Genomic DNA, 16,582 nt, shown 5'->3' on the forward strand with positions numbered 1-16,582 from the left:
TTGGATTCCCTAGTGTTGAGGAATTTCGAGAGCAGGGAGGCAGGAATGGGAGGATAGTGGGAGTACACCCTCATAGTAATTGTAGGGGGGGGGGTGATGGGGTAAGGGGTTATGCATCAGAGGAAGTGGAGGGCCTTGGTGCCTGAAAGTTTGGATTCCCTAGTGTTGGGGAATTTGAGAGCAGGGAGGCTGGAATGGGAGGATGGTGGGAGCACACCCTCATGAAAACTCCCACAATTATATGGATTAGACATGGCAGAGGCAGGCTGCCAGAAGACTAGATTCCAGAATTCAAACAAAAAAAATTATCTTGTTACTAAAATTTGTTTTGAGAATTGTATATTGCAGAATACACAGCCTCGGTGTATCTACTCATCAAGCAAGCTGAGCAGACCTGCTCAAATCTCTGATGTCCTGGAATTCCAGCTGGATGCAGTGAAGACACAGTGTCAGAGGCTTATCAATTTACGCTTCCCCTCCCCCCCTTCTAATATCTCAACGCCCATAATCAGCTTGAAGAAGTTAAAGAAGAGTCGGCACTCCTATTCTCTGGGCTTGGGGACTGAGGTGGTTAATATTGGGCTGTCTTTCTAGGGAGAAGTCGTGGTTTTGTTGGAACAGGGAGAATTAGCTAAGATTTATCACATAGCCACAATCTATTGGTAGAAATATGTATAATTGTTATTAAGATGAAGTTATAATTTCCTTTTTTTTTTTTTTTTTTTTTTTTTTTTTTTTTGGTTTTTCGAGACAGAGTTTCTCTGTGTAGTCCTGGCTGTCCTGGAACTCACTCTGTAGACCAGGCTGGCCTCGAACTCAGAAATCTGCCTGCCTCTGCCTCCCAAGTGCTGGGATTAAAGGTGTGTGCCACCACTGCCCCACGAAGTTATAATTTCCTAAGTGGTACAAAATTTACTTGGATTTCAAATTTAAGGTTTTCATTGGTATGAGTTTCTTATTAATATAAAAGTGAGATTAATATTGTTACTCTCATAGGCATTGTGCCTATATAACACATTAAGGAATACAAGGCTTAGACCCAGTCCTTCTTTAACTTTTCTAACTGCTTTGAGATGGTTAGCTTATGAGTTAAGGGCCTATAGCAAATTCATGGCTCTGAGTTTATCGTTAGGGTGTTTTCTATATTTTATTTGAAATAGCTGAGAGGAGCTAACAGACAACAGTCCAGATTGTCTTATATGGATAGTTGGTTTTCAAAACCTCAGAAGTCCACAGAATTGATGTTACAAACATTTCTGTATTAATGTTCATTTTGATTATGTAGCCGCCCGCGGCCACAAGTCAACTGGATTCACCTGAAAGGGGGGCTGGGAATGAAGTGGGAAGGAGGGCGAGAAGAGATGAGGCCAAGACAAAGTTCTCTGATCAAGGCCCAAAGCTTTAATGTTCAGCTCTCAATTTAAAGGGGAAGACCCAACCCACAACCCCTCCTGGTTTCAGATGGGTGGGATAATCCATAGTCCATTCCAGGTCACGGCCGGAGATGTCTCAGGGCAAGCCCAGGGGCAGTTCTGCTGTGTTCAGGGCAGCCAAGGTGGGTAACTCCACTTGGATCCTGTCACTTGACCTTGCTGTGGCAACCAAGGTCTCTCAGTCCTGCTCATGGGGGGAGAGTACATGATTAGGGAACTGTCTGCTCCTGACAGCTTCCTGTCTTGGATTCTAAGAAGAAATTGAGCATCTTTGGAGTTACTCCAGTTGTGGTGAGACAACCACTAGGCAAGAATTGCCTCTTTTCATCTACAGACAAATCACTGTCTAGAAAATGACACACTTGCGGAATAGCCAACTGATTATATCTGCCAAGACAGAGTAATCAGCCCTTAATAATTCTGCATCACTATGTCTGTCAGATGATCCTGGGCCAGAAGGCTGGAGATCAGATGCTCCAACGTTTTGTAGTATAGGGACTGTCCAGGTGTTCAGTGGTCTCTATAATTTGGCTAAGTTTTAGAAGCTATGCTTTGTGCTTCCCATAATTTCAGTTAACTCAGTCATTCTGGATTTCTGACGGGGTTGAAGACTTATAGTCTCATAGCCAATCCTGGCTATTTACTTTGAGAGAAAAGATTTGAGAGGATGGTTTTCAGCTGACATTCATTCTAAAGCCAAGAAAAAAGCAGGTTCAGAACTAAGTTAGGAGGGATGACAGAGGTTCTGTTTAGTCAACAAAATGATGGACTGGGTATTAGGTCTATCTTGTACCTTACTAACCCAAATTGGTATAGTTATGCTCTAATTGTATTTTAAGAGAAAAGTTTTATTTTAACAAGAAGGGTGATATGTAGGTGGAGCTAAGGTGGGAGAAGTAAGGAGAGGGAGAGGAGGAGTAAGGAGAGGAGAAGGAGAAGGAGATGAGGAGCTAGGTGACAAGAGGGGCCAGGGAACATGGAGGCAGATGTTCGAGTGTCTCCACCAGTCAAAGGTAGTTGGTATATCTAGGTTGGGTATTGGGTTACACTTCTGATTGTATGGGCATCTTTTTTACTGAGCATTACCAAACTTATAAAGCCTTTGATTAACATTAAAAAATAGAATAAAAGCAAAAAGGAGAAGGGGGGATGGGATAGGGGAAATGGGGAAAGGGGATGGCATATGAAATGTAAATAAAATATCCAATAAAGAAAAAAAAGAAGAAGGAAGAGGAGGGAGAGGGTGAGGGAGAGAGGGAGGAGGAGAAGAGAGGGGGTGGGGGAGGAGGATATAGCTCATTAGAATCCTTGCCTAGCTTTACATTCCTGGTTTTGAGACACAGCATGGTATACACTGAGCATGATAGTCTGTGCCTGTAATCTCAGTACTCAGGAGATGGAGCTAGAAGGATCAGGAGTTCAAGGTCCTGAACTGCAGAGGCAGTCTGGGCTTTGTGAGACCCTGTCTTTAAAAAGGAAGGAAGGAAGGAAGGAAGGAAGGAAGGAAAGAAGGAAGAAAGAAAGGGAGGCTGGAGTAGTGCATGTGTTTAGTCCCAGCTCTTAGGAGCAGAGGCAGGTGAATCTCTGTGAGTTGAGGCTAGCTTGGTTCCAAGACAGCATAGTTCCAGGACAGCCAGGGCTATACAGTAAAACCCTGGTTGGGGGGGGGGGGGAGAGAGAGAGAGAGAGAGAGAGAGAGAGAGAGAGAGAGAGAGAGAGATTTTTAAAAGATTTATTTATTTATTTTATTGGATATTTTATTTATTTACATTTCGAATGTCACCTCCTAACCCCATTCCCCACCTCCAGAGACCCCATCCCACCATCCTCCTCCTTTATGCTTTTATGCCATTTTAATTACATGCAAGTATTAAAGTCAGTTCTAGGTTGAGGAACTAGCAATACAATAGATGCAAATAGTCAAGGAACACGCAAGACAATAAACACAAATAGTCAAAGAACAAGCAGGGCAATAAACACAGTTTCGTGAACACTCCCGTGATCACTGTTTCTAAGGGCTTATCGGGGTGACCAAAATATCTGAGCCTACTTCCCTGTCCTAGCCCAAAGTCATTTTCATGTCTGAAGCCTACTTGTTTGTTCTAGTCTAAGATTTAGATTCCTGTCTTTTATACATGTGAGTACACTGTAGCTGTCTTCAGACACACCAGAAGTCATCAGATCCCATTACAGATGGTTATAAGTCGCCACGTGGTTGATGGAAATTGAACTCAGGACCCCTAGGAGTAATTGTTATAAACACCATTACACTACCTCTCACTGCTGAACCATGAGTAGCTGCATATAATTGGGAAGGGACACACTGTCTTTTCAACTACATACAAAGCTATTTTACATGGTGATTACACAGTGTGAATGCTGCTACTCGGTTTATAACTATTCCCTCTGTAAGTCCTCATTACATTTTATGTTTTGCTACCTTTACATTTATGTCTATTACATTTCAAGATAAAAAGGGCTTTAAAAAGCATTTAATTCAGGGCTGGAAAGGCAGCTCAGAGTTAAGAACACTTATTGTTCTTCAAGAGGACAAGAGTGTGGTTCCAGCACCTATAGCAGCTGGCTCACAACTGCCAGTTCCAAAGGATCTGATACCGATACCCTCTTCTGACTTCTGCAAGCACCTGCATGGACGTGGTACACATAAACTCATGCATGCACACACATATACACATAAGTAAAAAATAAATATGAATCTTTAAAAACAACAGGACAAGATAAGACTAAAAAAAAAAAAGAACAGAGTCTTTCTTCATGTGTAGAAGTAATATTTACTTATTGATTTTTTTTTTTTGAGACAGGGTTTCACGTGGTCTAGCCTGGCCTTGAGCTTTTTATACAGTTGATGACCTAGAGTTCCTCATCCTCCTGCTTCTCTCTCCTGAGTCCGAGATTGTAGACATTTGCGGCTGTGCCTGCCTGACCTATGTAAAAGGCATTTTTGTTGCAGGATATCTGACCACACTGTGAAATCCGAGATTGTGTTATTTACCAGACAAACCTGGTTTTAGTTGTGGTGTGGCTCAGTCTTAGCACAACCGTTTAATCCAAGAGCTTTCCGCTTGAATATTATAAATAGGATTAAACAAAGTCAGCCAGAGGTCAAGAGGCGGAGCAAGCAACCAGTTGACAGGAAGTGAACCTAGGATTATGAAGAAAAAAAACCATAGAGTGTAAGAGGGAGTCAGGAGGATGGATAGAGAGACACACAGGAAGTAAGGAGAGACATTCAATTTGGAGGAGGGTTTTGGAGATTGCATGAAAGAGGGGCATTCCTTTTGGAATGACAGCTGAGGAGGAAGGTCAGCTGGGTGTGTTCTCTGCTTCTCTGAGCTAGCTGGCTTTCACCCCAGCATCTGGCTCCCGGGTCTTCATTGGTAAAATCAAATGAGATTTTGTTTAAAAAATAACGTTTTGTTTTGTTTCGTTTAACAGGATTTCACTATGTAGTCTTGGCTGGTTTGGGACCAGTCATGGTACCGCACATCTTTAACCCCAGCACTCAGGAGGCAGAGGCAGGGGGATCTCTGAGTTTGAGGCCAACCTGATTTACATAGCAAGTTCCGAGACAACCAGGGGTTTTTAGTGAGGATATGTCTTTTTAAAACAAAGGATTGTTTGTTCCTTTATTGTTTGTTCCTTTTGTGGTGCTGGGGATTGAATCCAGTGCATCATGCTACAAATACCATTTTCACTGGGAAAATATTGGAAGTGGGTTCTCTAAAAGCAGGGGCAAACAAACAGCTTGTCACTGCTGGTATTTAATGTTGTACTAAAAGTCCTGGCCCACACAACAGAAGGAAACTGAAGGCATAGGGTTGGAAAGGGAAAAGCAAACTACTGTCTTTTGTTGATGGCATGATTACTTTTGTGGAAAATGCAAAAAAAAAAATGTATGGAAAAATTATTAGTCAGAGAGTTTGTCAAGGTTGCTGGCTTTAAAACCCTATTGCAAAGCAACTGTATTTCTATGTGTCATCAACACCAACCAAACAAAACCATTGAAAATGAAATCTTGAAAAAAAAAATGCCACAACAAAATCAAAATAGGACTCAGTGGTAAATATAGCAGAAGATATACCCTATCCATATGCAAAAAAAAATTATACTTCACTGAAAGACACCTAAGAAGACCCTAGAAAGTGGCTGGAGAGAGGGCTCAGTAGTTAGTGCTTCCTGCTTCTGCAGAGTTTGGTCCCCAGCATCCACAGCTCACAACTACCTGTAACTCCAGCTAAGGGGGCTTTGATGCTCCTTTCTAGAGAGTTGCTCACAAATGTGTGGGCATGCACGGGCATAAATGTCAATGAATACGCTGTAACAAAACCAAGAAGGCCTGAATAAAAGGAGACACAGTCCAAGACCACATCAGGAAATTTCAATATCAAAAGGAAGTTGTTAGGGACTGGGAACATGGCTCAGTTAGGAGAGTGCTGGCTTAGCATGCATGCAGCCCAGGGTTTATCCTCAGTATCGAACAGAAACTAACACCTCATCCAATCCCAGCAATCCCAGGTCTCAAGAAATAGAGCAGGAGGATCAGAAGCTTAAGTTCCTCCTGAGCTACAGAGTGAATTCTCGGCCAGCCTTCAGTACTTGAGACCCTATCTCAAGAAACAAACAAGCAAGCAAATGTGAGGCCCTGAGTTGGGTTGTTCGACAGGCGAAAGAGCCTAGCAAGGAGGTGCACGCCCCGTGATCCCATGCTGGAGAGGCAGAGACAATATGCCTGAGGCTTGCTGGCCAGATAGTCTAGCTCAACCAGTGAGCTCCAGATTCAGTAACAGAGTTTATCTTCAAAACCTAAGATGGCAGCCTAGTGGTGGTGGTGCATGCCTTTGATCTCAGCACTTGGGAGGCAGAGGCAGGTGATCTCTGTGAGTTTGAGGCCAGCCTGGTCTACAGAGTTAGTTCCAGAACAGCCAAGGCTACACAAGAAACTGTGCCTTGAAGAACCAACACGTGCGCCCACCCCCCCCACACACACACAAGATGGTACATGCCTTAGAAAGCAGAGGCAGACAAATCTCTGTGAGTTGGAGACCAGCCCGGTCTACTGGACTCCAGAGGACAACTGCACTCACTTTTGAGCATACACTCCTCCTTACACATATATATACATAATTAAAAATACACACACATGGGTCTTAGAGTAGTGAATATCATAGGACCAGATGGTGGAATGGCAGTTGGACTGGGAACAGAGTCACTGTTTAATGGGTTCAGGGTTTCAGTTTTTTTTTTGTTTTTGTTTTTTGTTTTTTGTTTTTTGTTTTTCGAGACAGGGTTTCTCTGTGTAGCCCTGGCTGTCCTGGAACTCACTCTGTAGACCAGGCTGGCCTCGAACTCAGAAATCTGCCTGCCTCTGCCTCCCAAGTGCTGGGATTAAAGGCATGTGCCACCACCGCCTAGGCAGGGTTTCAGTTTTACAAAATGAAGTTAAGCTGTATATTTATAAGGCTTAACACCCAAGAAATTGAGTCACTTGAGTCAAGAAATTGAAATCTTGATCGATTGGGGCTGAGAAGTTGGCTTGGCGGTTAAGAGAAAGTACTTGCTGCTGTGGTAGAGGATCTAGGTTTGGGTCCCAATAGTCTACATAGTGGTTCACCACCTTCTATAACCCCCATCCCAGAGGATTTGGTACCCACTTCCTTCTGCAGGTAGTAGACATACGCATGATGCTTATATAGACATGCAGGCAAAACTCAGTAACAACGTATTCTTAAAAAAAGAATTCAAGGCTAAATTGGGTATTTATTTATTTATTTATTTTTGAGCTGTATGAGTGTTTTGTCTGCATGTCGATGTACCATGTGTGTGCCTAGTGCCCAAGCAGGCCGGAAGTGTTATCCCCTGGGACTGGAGATACAGAAGATGGTGAGCTGTCATGTGTGTGTTGGGAATTCAACTTTAGTCCTCTGCAAGAGTATGAAGCAATCCTTTTTCTTTTTTTTTTTTTTTTAACACAGGGTTTCTCTGTGTAGCCCTGGCTGTCCTGGAACTCACTCTGTAGACCAGGCTGGCCTCGAACTCAGAAATCTGCCTGCCTCTGCCTCCCAAGTGCTGGGCTTGAAGGCGTGTGCCACCACCGCCCAGAAAGTAACCAGGAATCTTAATCACTGAGTTCATGATTTTCTAGCTTCTTTATATTTCATTTTAATTATTTTCTGAGACAGGGTCTCACCATGCAGCTGAGGGTGGCCTTGACCTTAGCGATCTTGCTTCAGACTCCTGAGTGCTGAGATTCCAGGTGAGTGGAACCACACCAGGCTCCAGCTGGTCTGTATACTAAGGCCCTGTCCTAAAAACAAACAAACAAACAAACAATCGAGGAGTTGTGGGGATGACAGAGAGGGATGGCATTACATCACGATGCATTTCTTACTGTTCATTCTGGGGTCTCATGTATCCTAGACTGGCCTTGAACTCTTCTCTGTGTGTGTATGTACTTGTTTGCGTGCATATGCAGGTGGACATGTTTGTGTTTGTATGTGCACATGGAGTCCAGAGGTCAATGTTGGTGACTTCATCAATATATGCTTCCTATCTTGTTTTTTTGAGACAGAGTTTCTCATGGAACCTGGAGCAGGATCCAGAGATCCCCCAGTCTCTGCCTCTGCGACTGGCTTTCTATGTCTTTACTGGGAACTGAACTCAGATCCTCAGGCTTGTACTGAAAACCCTGCACTAACTCTCCAGTCCTGACCTTGAACCTCTGATTCTCCTGCCTTCCTTTCCTGAATACCAAGACTAGAGGTGTGTGCTCCCAGGCCCAGATTATGAGGAGCTGGTGATTGAACTCAGAGTCTCACACATTCAAAGAACTCTACCAACTGAACTATATCCCAACCCATGAGTGTATTTAATACCACAGAACTGTAGACTTAAACCAGACGATAAATTTTATGGTTTTTGGATTTTGTCACATAAAACTTTTCTAATGTATACATAACATAAGGTTAAAGAAAGAAATATGAGGCAGTTATAGAAAAGTTAAATATTAAAAATAATGACTTCATCATCTTTGTCCTTGTCTTAGGGTTTCAGTGCTGTGAGGAGACATCATGATCATGCCAACTTTTTAAAAATTTTCTCTTTTTTTTAATGATTTATTTATTTATTTTATGTATATGAGTACACCATTGCTCTCTTCAGACACACCAGAAGAGGATATTAGACCCCATTACAAATGGTTGTGAGCCACCGTGTGATTTCTGGGGATTGAACTCAGGAGCTCTGGAAGAGCAGTCAGTGCTCTTAACCACTGAACCATCTCTCCAGCCCTTTTTTAATTTTTTTTTTTTTTTTTTTTTTTTGCCAACTCTTATAAAGGAAAACATTTAATTGGGGCTGGCTTACAGTTTCAGAGGTTCAGTCCATTATTGTCATGGAGGAAAACATGGTGGCATGCAGGCAGACATGACGCTGCAGGAGCTGAGAGTTCTACGTCTTGATTCACGGGCAGCAGGAGACTGCCACGCTAGGCCTAGCTTGAACATGTAAGACCTCAAAGCCCGCCTCTACAGTGACACACTTCCTCTAGCAAGGCCACACCTACTCCAACAAGGCCACACCTCCTAATAGTACCATTCCCTATGAGCCAAGCATTTAAACCTGTGAGTCTGTGAAGGCCATTCCTACCCAAACCACCAAAGTCCTGTTTAACTAGAAGCAAGTGTGTGGACGCATTCCCCTTTCCCTTTTTTTTTTTTTTTTTTTTTTTTTGGAGACAAGGTTTCTCTGTGTATCCTGGCTGTCCTAGAACTTGCTCTGTAAACCAGACTGGCCTTGAACTCACAAAGTTCCTCTTGCCTCTGTCTCCCAAGTGCTGGAATTAAAGAGATTTGATACTGCTACTAGCTCCATGCATACAATTTAAAATAATAAAAAATATTTTTTTAAAGAGAAAATGTTTAAAGAGGGACAAGTAGATAAAAAAAAAAAAAACTAGCCAAAGCCAAATGACAGAGATAAAAATAATACTAGGAAGCTATGAGAAAAAATATATTTAAAACCTAGAAACTAAATGAGCTCCTGGGGGAATGAGCACTGACCCAGATACAGAGAGACCTCACGGGAGACAGGGACCAGTGATGAGACCTCGGAGGAAGAGGTGGGGACAAACAACAGCAGAATGTCAAAAACATCAGGTAAAAAGCCACTATGGTGGCTCCATCCCAGCACTCAGCAGGCAGAGGCAGACAGATCTCTGTGAGTTCAAGGCCAGCCTGGTGTGCAAAGAAAATTCCAGAAAATCCAGGGCTGTTACATAAGAAATCCTGCCTTGAAAGACCAAACCACCACCACCACCACCACCACCACCACCACCACCACCACCACCAACAACAACAACAACAACAACAAAAATCAGCAGCTGGAGAGATGGCTCAGTGGTTAAGAGCACTGACTGCTCTTCCAGAAGTCCTGAATTCAATTCCCAGCAACCACGTGGTGGTTCACAACCATCTGTAATAGGATCCGATGCCCTCTTCTGTTGTGTATCTGAAGGCAGCTACAGTGTACTCATATAAATAAAAAAAAAAAAAAAAGAAAAAGAAAAAAAAAATCAAGTAAAGAAATTACCCTGCTGACTGACCTTTAGATACAGAAACATGGAGCAGATCTTGGGCAACGTTCACATGAGAGCTTTAGGGTAGAAGTCTGCCTGAGAATGGATTCAAGAGATATTGAGAGGGCAAACATACATCAGAATTCTATGCCTGTGTAAAAAGACCAGTGATTTCTATTCATCAATATGGCAAGATCTCAAAGACCCACGGCAAAGTAAAAAAAAAAAAAAAAAAAAGACAATAAAGGTTGTAAGACTACTGGCTGCTCTTCCACAGGGCCTACCTAGATCCACTCCCAGAACCCACTTGGTAGCTCACAGTTGTAACTACAGTTCCAGAGGATTTGACACCCTCTTCTGGCCTTGGAGCGTACTGCATAGATACAGTACACTTAAATGCAGGCTAAACACCCATACACATAAAATAAATAATAAATACATCTTTTAAAAAGAGTGGGACTTACAAATGACTCATTGGGTAAAATCCTGATGACCTTAGTTGGATCTCTTGGCCCCGTATAGTTAAAGGGGAGAGGAAAGTTGTCTTATAACTCCCATACATGGTCTGTGACAGGAGCGCCAACACGTAATGTATAAAACATTTTAAAGAGCACTTATATTTCAGTGCCTGTAATATAGCTTGGTGATGAACACTTGCTCAGCTTGTGTGAGGCACCTGGGTTTATCCTTAGAACAGAGAGAGGGAGAGAGAAAAAAAGGAGAGTTTTTTTTCTATTACTATTTTTTGACATCTGGGTTTTGTTTTGTTAGCTTTATTTTTATTTTATGTGTATGAGCATTTTGCATAAATATGTATATGCACACCACACGTGTGCCTGGTACCAAAAGAGGTCCAAAGAGGGTGTCAGGTCACCTAGAACTGGAGTTACAGATGATTGTGAGCTGCCATGTGGTTGCTGGGGATCTAACTTAGGTCCTCTGGAAGAGCAGCAAGCGCTCCTAACCACTGAGCCATCTTTCCAGCCTCAGAGGTATTTTTGTGTGTTTGTTCTTTGTTTTGTGAGACCGGGTCTCACTTTGTAGCTATGGCTGGCCTCGAACTCTCTCCATGGAGTAAGCTGGTCTCGAATGCAAAGAGATCTGCCTTGTAGCCGCCCGCGGCCACAAGTCAACTGGGTTCACCTGAAAGGGGGGCTGGGAATGAAAGGGGCTGGAGGGCGAGAAGAGATGAGGCCAAGACAAAGTTCTCTGATCAAGGCCCCAAGCTTTAATGTTCAGCTCTCAATTTAAAGGGGAAGACCCAACCCACAACCCCTCCTGGTTTCAGATGGGTGGGATAATCCATAGTCCATTCCAGGTCACGGCCGGAGATGCCTCAAGGCAAGCCCAGGGGCAGTTCTGCTGTGTTCCGGGAAACCAAGGTGGGTAACTCCACCTAGATCCCGTCACTTGACCTTGTTGTGGTAACCAAGGTCTCTTCAGGCTTGCTCATGGGGGGAGAGTACAGTTTCCCCCGTTTTAGTTAACTTAAAAAGAAAAGAGAGAGGTGAAACAGGAATAGGGTCGTCGTCGTGATATCTGGCTACTTCCTGCTGACATTGGGGGCGACGTGTCTCTAGGGGGAACCTAGAAGAATGGGTATGTAGGAGAGTCGGCTGTGTCCTGCTGTCCAGGGTTTATGGAGCCCATCTGAGGATAGGTCAGGAGGAACAGGTCCAGTAGAAGCAGCTGTGTGGGGTACACGACTTCATCCCATCTGAGGTGCGGAGTAGCTGGGCTTGTTGGGAGAGATCTCTATGTGAAGGCAACTTATCTGCTTGAGACACAAGGTTCAAACGTTAACAGCAATATGATTATCCAAGCCAAGTAGGAAATAAGGTTGAAAATGGAACTGTTTTAGTATCTCATCCAACTGCTTGTTGACAGGGATCAGATACAAAGTCTATGACTACTCAGGCTGGTAGATTTCAACAAAAGCTGTCTGTTTACAATAATTTATAGCCCTCTGTTTCAGTGTTTTTCCATGGAGACCTAAGACTTTGAGCGGGCAAATAAGCCAGGCCTATTGCTGAATTTTAGGCTTATAGCTGATTTTAGGCCTTCAGAGTTAAGCAGGGCTGTCCCTGAAGTCTCCTCTCTTTTCCAAGTAAAGAAGGACCGTGGCAATTCTAATCTTACCCAGGCGGGGATAGAGGCCTGACCTCCAATAATTAAAGGGAACCTTGTAATAGCTCCAGTCCTCCTGTCGTTGTCCAGTAAGGCCTGAAGGTCATACCCGTCCTGATGTCTTTTTCCTGGAGAGGGGATACTTTTGACATCAACCCCTATGCAGTCAGGCTTGTCCCTCAGGGAACCCAGAAACATATTTTTAATTTTTATTTATATTCCCTTGCAGTGCTTAGCCTCGCAGCCTTAGCAAGAATTCAGATTGCCAGACAGAGGGGGTTCTGGGTGGTCCCTCTCTGCTTGGTCTAGGGGCGGAAGTCCCCTCTTTTAGGTTGGGTGGAGAAGAGACTTGGGAACACCCTGGATAGAGTAACAACCTTATCTAGAGTCTTGGGTCCTCCATGGCTAACACTGACTAGATTTGTTATCAGATTCTTCATTATCAGAATCATAATTATTAGGCTCAAGATCTGTGTCTACTTGACGGACCAATCTTTCAGGCAGCCATCGGGCTCCATTTTCTTTTTCTGAAAAAATACAGACTGATCCACGACCCCAAATTAAGACAGGGTCAGGACCATTCCAAGAATTAGTTAGGGGGTCTCTCCATTTGACCCTGGCAAATGACCTGGAAGTGACTGGATGCCAGTGGCGATCTGCCGCAGACTGACCTTTAACATCAGTTTGCAGAAAATTTAAAACAAATAACACAAAAGCAAGATGTGCTTTTGGTGACCTTGGAGGGTATAACTCTCCCCCTTTAGTTTTAATAAGCCAATTTTTTAGAGTGCGATGTGCACGTTCAACGATTCCCTGTCCCATTGGGTTATAAGGAATTCCAGTTTTATGTTCAATACCAAATTCTTTACAAAAGGAAGTAAAGTTGTTACCAGTATAAGCTGGCCCATTGTCTGTTTTAGCATTACATTTGTTAGCCCAATGACGACCCTTCTTGCACCGAGGACAAATTCCTGACACGCGACCTGGTTGATAGTCCATGCCCTTTCTCCTGGGACAGTCACCTTTAAAATGACCTGTATCTCCACATTTATAACATCTTCTACCTTTACAGTTCTGTGCAAGCATTGCATGTATAGTGGTCCCCTGAAAAGCAGCGGCCATGGCCAGACCCTGATTGTAAGAGGGCCCAATTTCAGCACAAAGACGAATGTATCCATGTAAATCTGTCTTTGCCTTGTAAGGCCTGATAGCCGCGCGGCAAGCTGCATTAGCGTTCTCATAGGCCAGCTGTGTAACAAAAGGAATTCCTGACTGAGGATCTCCAAAAATTCTACCAGCTGTCTTTTGCAGCCTGTCCACGAAGTCTTGGAATAATTCATCAGGACCCTGCTTGATGCTGGATAAACTCCCATTAACATCCCCTTTAGTAGGTAACTGATTCCAAGCACGGCGAGCAGCCATTGCAATCTGTGCGTACACACCTGGAGGCAGCTCGACCTGATTAGCATTCCCTTCATATTGACCTTCTCCTAAAAGCATGTTCAAGTCCCAGCTAGGATTACCTGCCTGAGCATTCATCGCGGCAGTTTTCTTACTAGCCTCACGCCATTCTGAGCTCCAAAGCAAGTAATCTCCTCCTGACAAAGTAGCCTTACACAAAGTTTTCCAATCTTGGGGTGTTAAATTTGATTCTACCACAGTATCCAATAAAGCTTGTGTGAAGGGCGCCGTAGGCCCATATTGAGAAACCGAAGTTTTCAACTCTTTTATCACTTTAAACTCCAATGCCTGATATTGTCTAGTTCTTTGGTTCTGTTGATCAACTACTTCCACTACAGGAAACGCTAACACGTCAGATGTATCCTGCCCATCCCTGCGGGCCTGACTCACAGCTCTTTCTAATGGCGATTGACGTATCCCAGAATCATCGCTCCTTTTTGCACCTGACTGACACTTTAACTCCTGTAGCTCATTAGTCAATCTCTGCAGTTTAATTTCCATCTCTAATTTATATGCCTTCATGTCCATCTGGGCAGCTTCTGCTGCATCAAGGACCCTAGGTGGAGCAGAAGGTGCATAGGGAGGGGGCCATTCCTCGTGGCATTTGGAACCCCCTATTTTCAAATCAGCTCCTTTCTCTAGCTCTGATTTATTACCAGAGTTTCCGAATTCTTTTATCTGAGCTGGAGAAGGTGTACTAGGTCTACATTTCCCTGATGTAGGGTTGAGAGTGCCCCTTTTTGTACAAGGGCTTTCTGATGGGTGTTCTTGGAACTCTTCAAGCTGTGCCTGGGCAATAGCTAACACCTGCGAGGTCTCTTTATCTGTTTTATTATCAATAGCATCTTTTACCAGTTTCCAAAGACAGAGGGTGTTATAATCTGCCCTGGTGGTTTTCAAAACCTCTCCGACCGTCTCCCAGGTCTTTTTGTTCAACGTTCCTTCTCGAGGGAACCATGGGCAGCATGAATCTACCTCTGCCAAAAAATCTTCCAACACACTATCTGACAACCCAGCTCCTCCCGTCTGAAGCAGCTCTCGAAGGCTGCAGGCAAACGCCCTTTTAGAATTCTCCTGGCCCATAATTCGCTGTCACCCCCTAGGCAGAATAGGCGTCGGGTCAACACCTATCTGACCTAGACCTATCCCCCAAAACACACTTCCTGCAAACACGGCCTTCAAAATTTAACTAGCGCTAGCTTCAATACCGTTTGCTACTTCCTAAGTGTGTGGGATACCTTTTTAGTCCTGTTTACCGTGGAGCTCCACCTAAGACAGCTTTCCTCAGCTCGGTCCCCCGTTTTCAAGCCCCACGTTGGGCGCCACTCTGTAGCCGCCCGCGGCCACAAGTCAACTGGGTTCACCTGAAAGGGGGGCTGGGAATGAAAGGGGCTGGAGGGCGAGAAGAGATGAGGCCAAGACAAAGTTCTCTGATCAAGGCCCCAAGCTTTAATGTTCAGCTCTCAATTTAAAGGGGAAGACCCAACCCACAACCCCTCCTGGTTTCAGATGGGTGGGATAATCCATAGTCCATTCCAGGTCACGGCCGGAGATGCCTCAAGGCAAGCCCAGGGGCAGTTCTGCTGTGTTCCGGGAAACCAAGGTGGGTAACTCCACCTAGATCCCGTCACTTGACCTTGTTGTGGTAACCAAGGTCTCTTCAGGCTTGCTCATGGGGGGAGAGTACACTGCCTGTTTGTGCTCTGGAGTGTGGGGAGCCAGGGAAGGCATGAGTGAAAGTATGAAGGGAGGAAGAGAGGCTCAGAGGGATGGCAAAGCCTTCTGTGGTCTGAATTGGAATGTTGACAGTGTGTGTAAAGTCTAGCAACCCCAGCTTCTCCTTCTAGGTGTTTGCTGAGACTGCTCACTCACAGAGACAGTCTATGGAGGCTAGCTTACTTCTCCCCCTGTGCTGCATACTGTAAATGCACTGATGTTCAAGGTTGTTGGGTAGTGGTGCTGCTCCCTTAGAGGGCACACAACCCATTTGACCCCAGATTTTCTGTCCTTGTGTTTGTGTATATTTTTTCTCCATTCCATTGCCACCTCAGTCAGGGCTCTGGGGGTACGCTGCACAGGCCACATGCCACCCAAGTGCTGGGGTTAAAGGTGTATACCACCACATCTGGCTTTTTATTACTTCCTTGGTATTTTTGTGGAGTGAGGAGGATTGAACCAGAGTCATGGACATGCTAAGGCAAGCTCCAAGTTATACTCTCAGCTCTGAGAGAGAAAGGAAGGAAGGAAGGAAGGAAGAAAGGAAGGAAGGAAGGAAGGAAGGAAGAAAGGAAGGAAGGAAGGAAGGAAGGAAGAGCTTTAAGAAGGTTCATTTACAAGTGTTTGCCTGTATGTATGAATGTATACTATAGATGTCCTGGTACCTGCAGTGACCAGAAGAGGGGGCCAGAGTCCTTGAAACTGAAGTTACAAATGCTTCTAAGCCACCACGTGACCACTGGGAAGCAAACCCAGGTCCTCTGCAAAAGCACTGGGTACTTTTTTACCACTGAGCTTCTCTCCAGCCCCTGGGGCTGCGGGAGAGATTTTATAGTGCTATTTGCTTTACATACATTGAGAACTTTTGGAAGAATACATACAGTGAGTCACATTTAGATCAGGGAAGGACGGTGGACGGAATGAAAATGAAAACCTGTATTTGCTTTGGACTTGTGCTGTGTTACCAATTCAAAAGAGTCAATTTTAAGAAGTAAGAATCTTTAAAAGAAAAACTTAAGACATTTAAGAAGGAAATTGAGGAGGACACTGGACAATGGAAACACATCCATGCATCTGGATTGGCAGGTTAGCAATACTACCAAAAGCAACCTACAGATTCAATGCAATCCTTGTCAAAATTCCAGGGACAGTCTTCACAGAATTTGGAAAAATAAACGAAAAAAAAATCCTATGACTCTCATGGAAATTCAAAAGACTATGGCTAGCTAAAGCAATTCTAAGTAGAAAGAAC

The sequence above is a fragment of the Arvicanthis niloticus genome, chromosome 9, assembly GCF_011762505.2.
Source record: "Arvicanthis niloticus isolate mArvNil1 chromosome 9, mArvNil1.pat.X, whole genome shotgun sequence".
NCBI lineage: Eukaryota > Metazoa > Chordata > Mammalia > Rodentia > Muridae > Arvicanthis > Arvicanthis niloticus.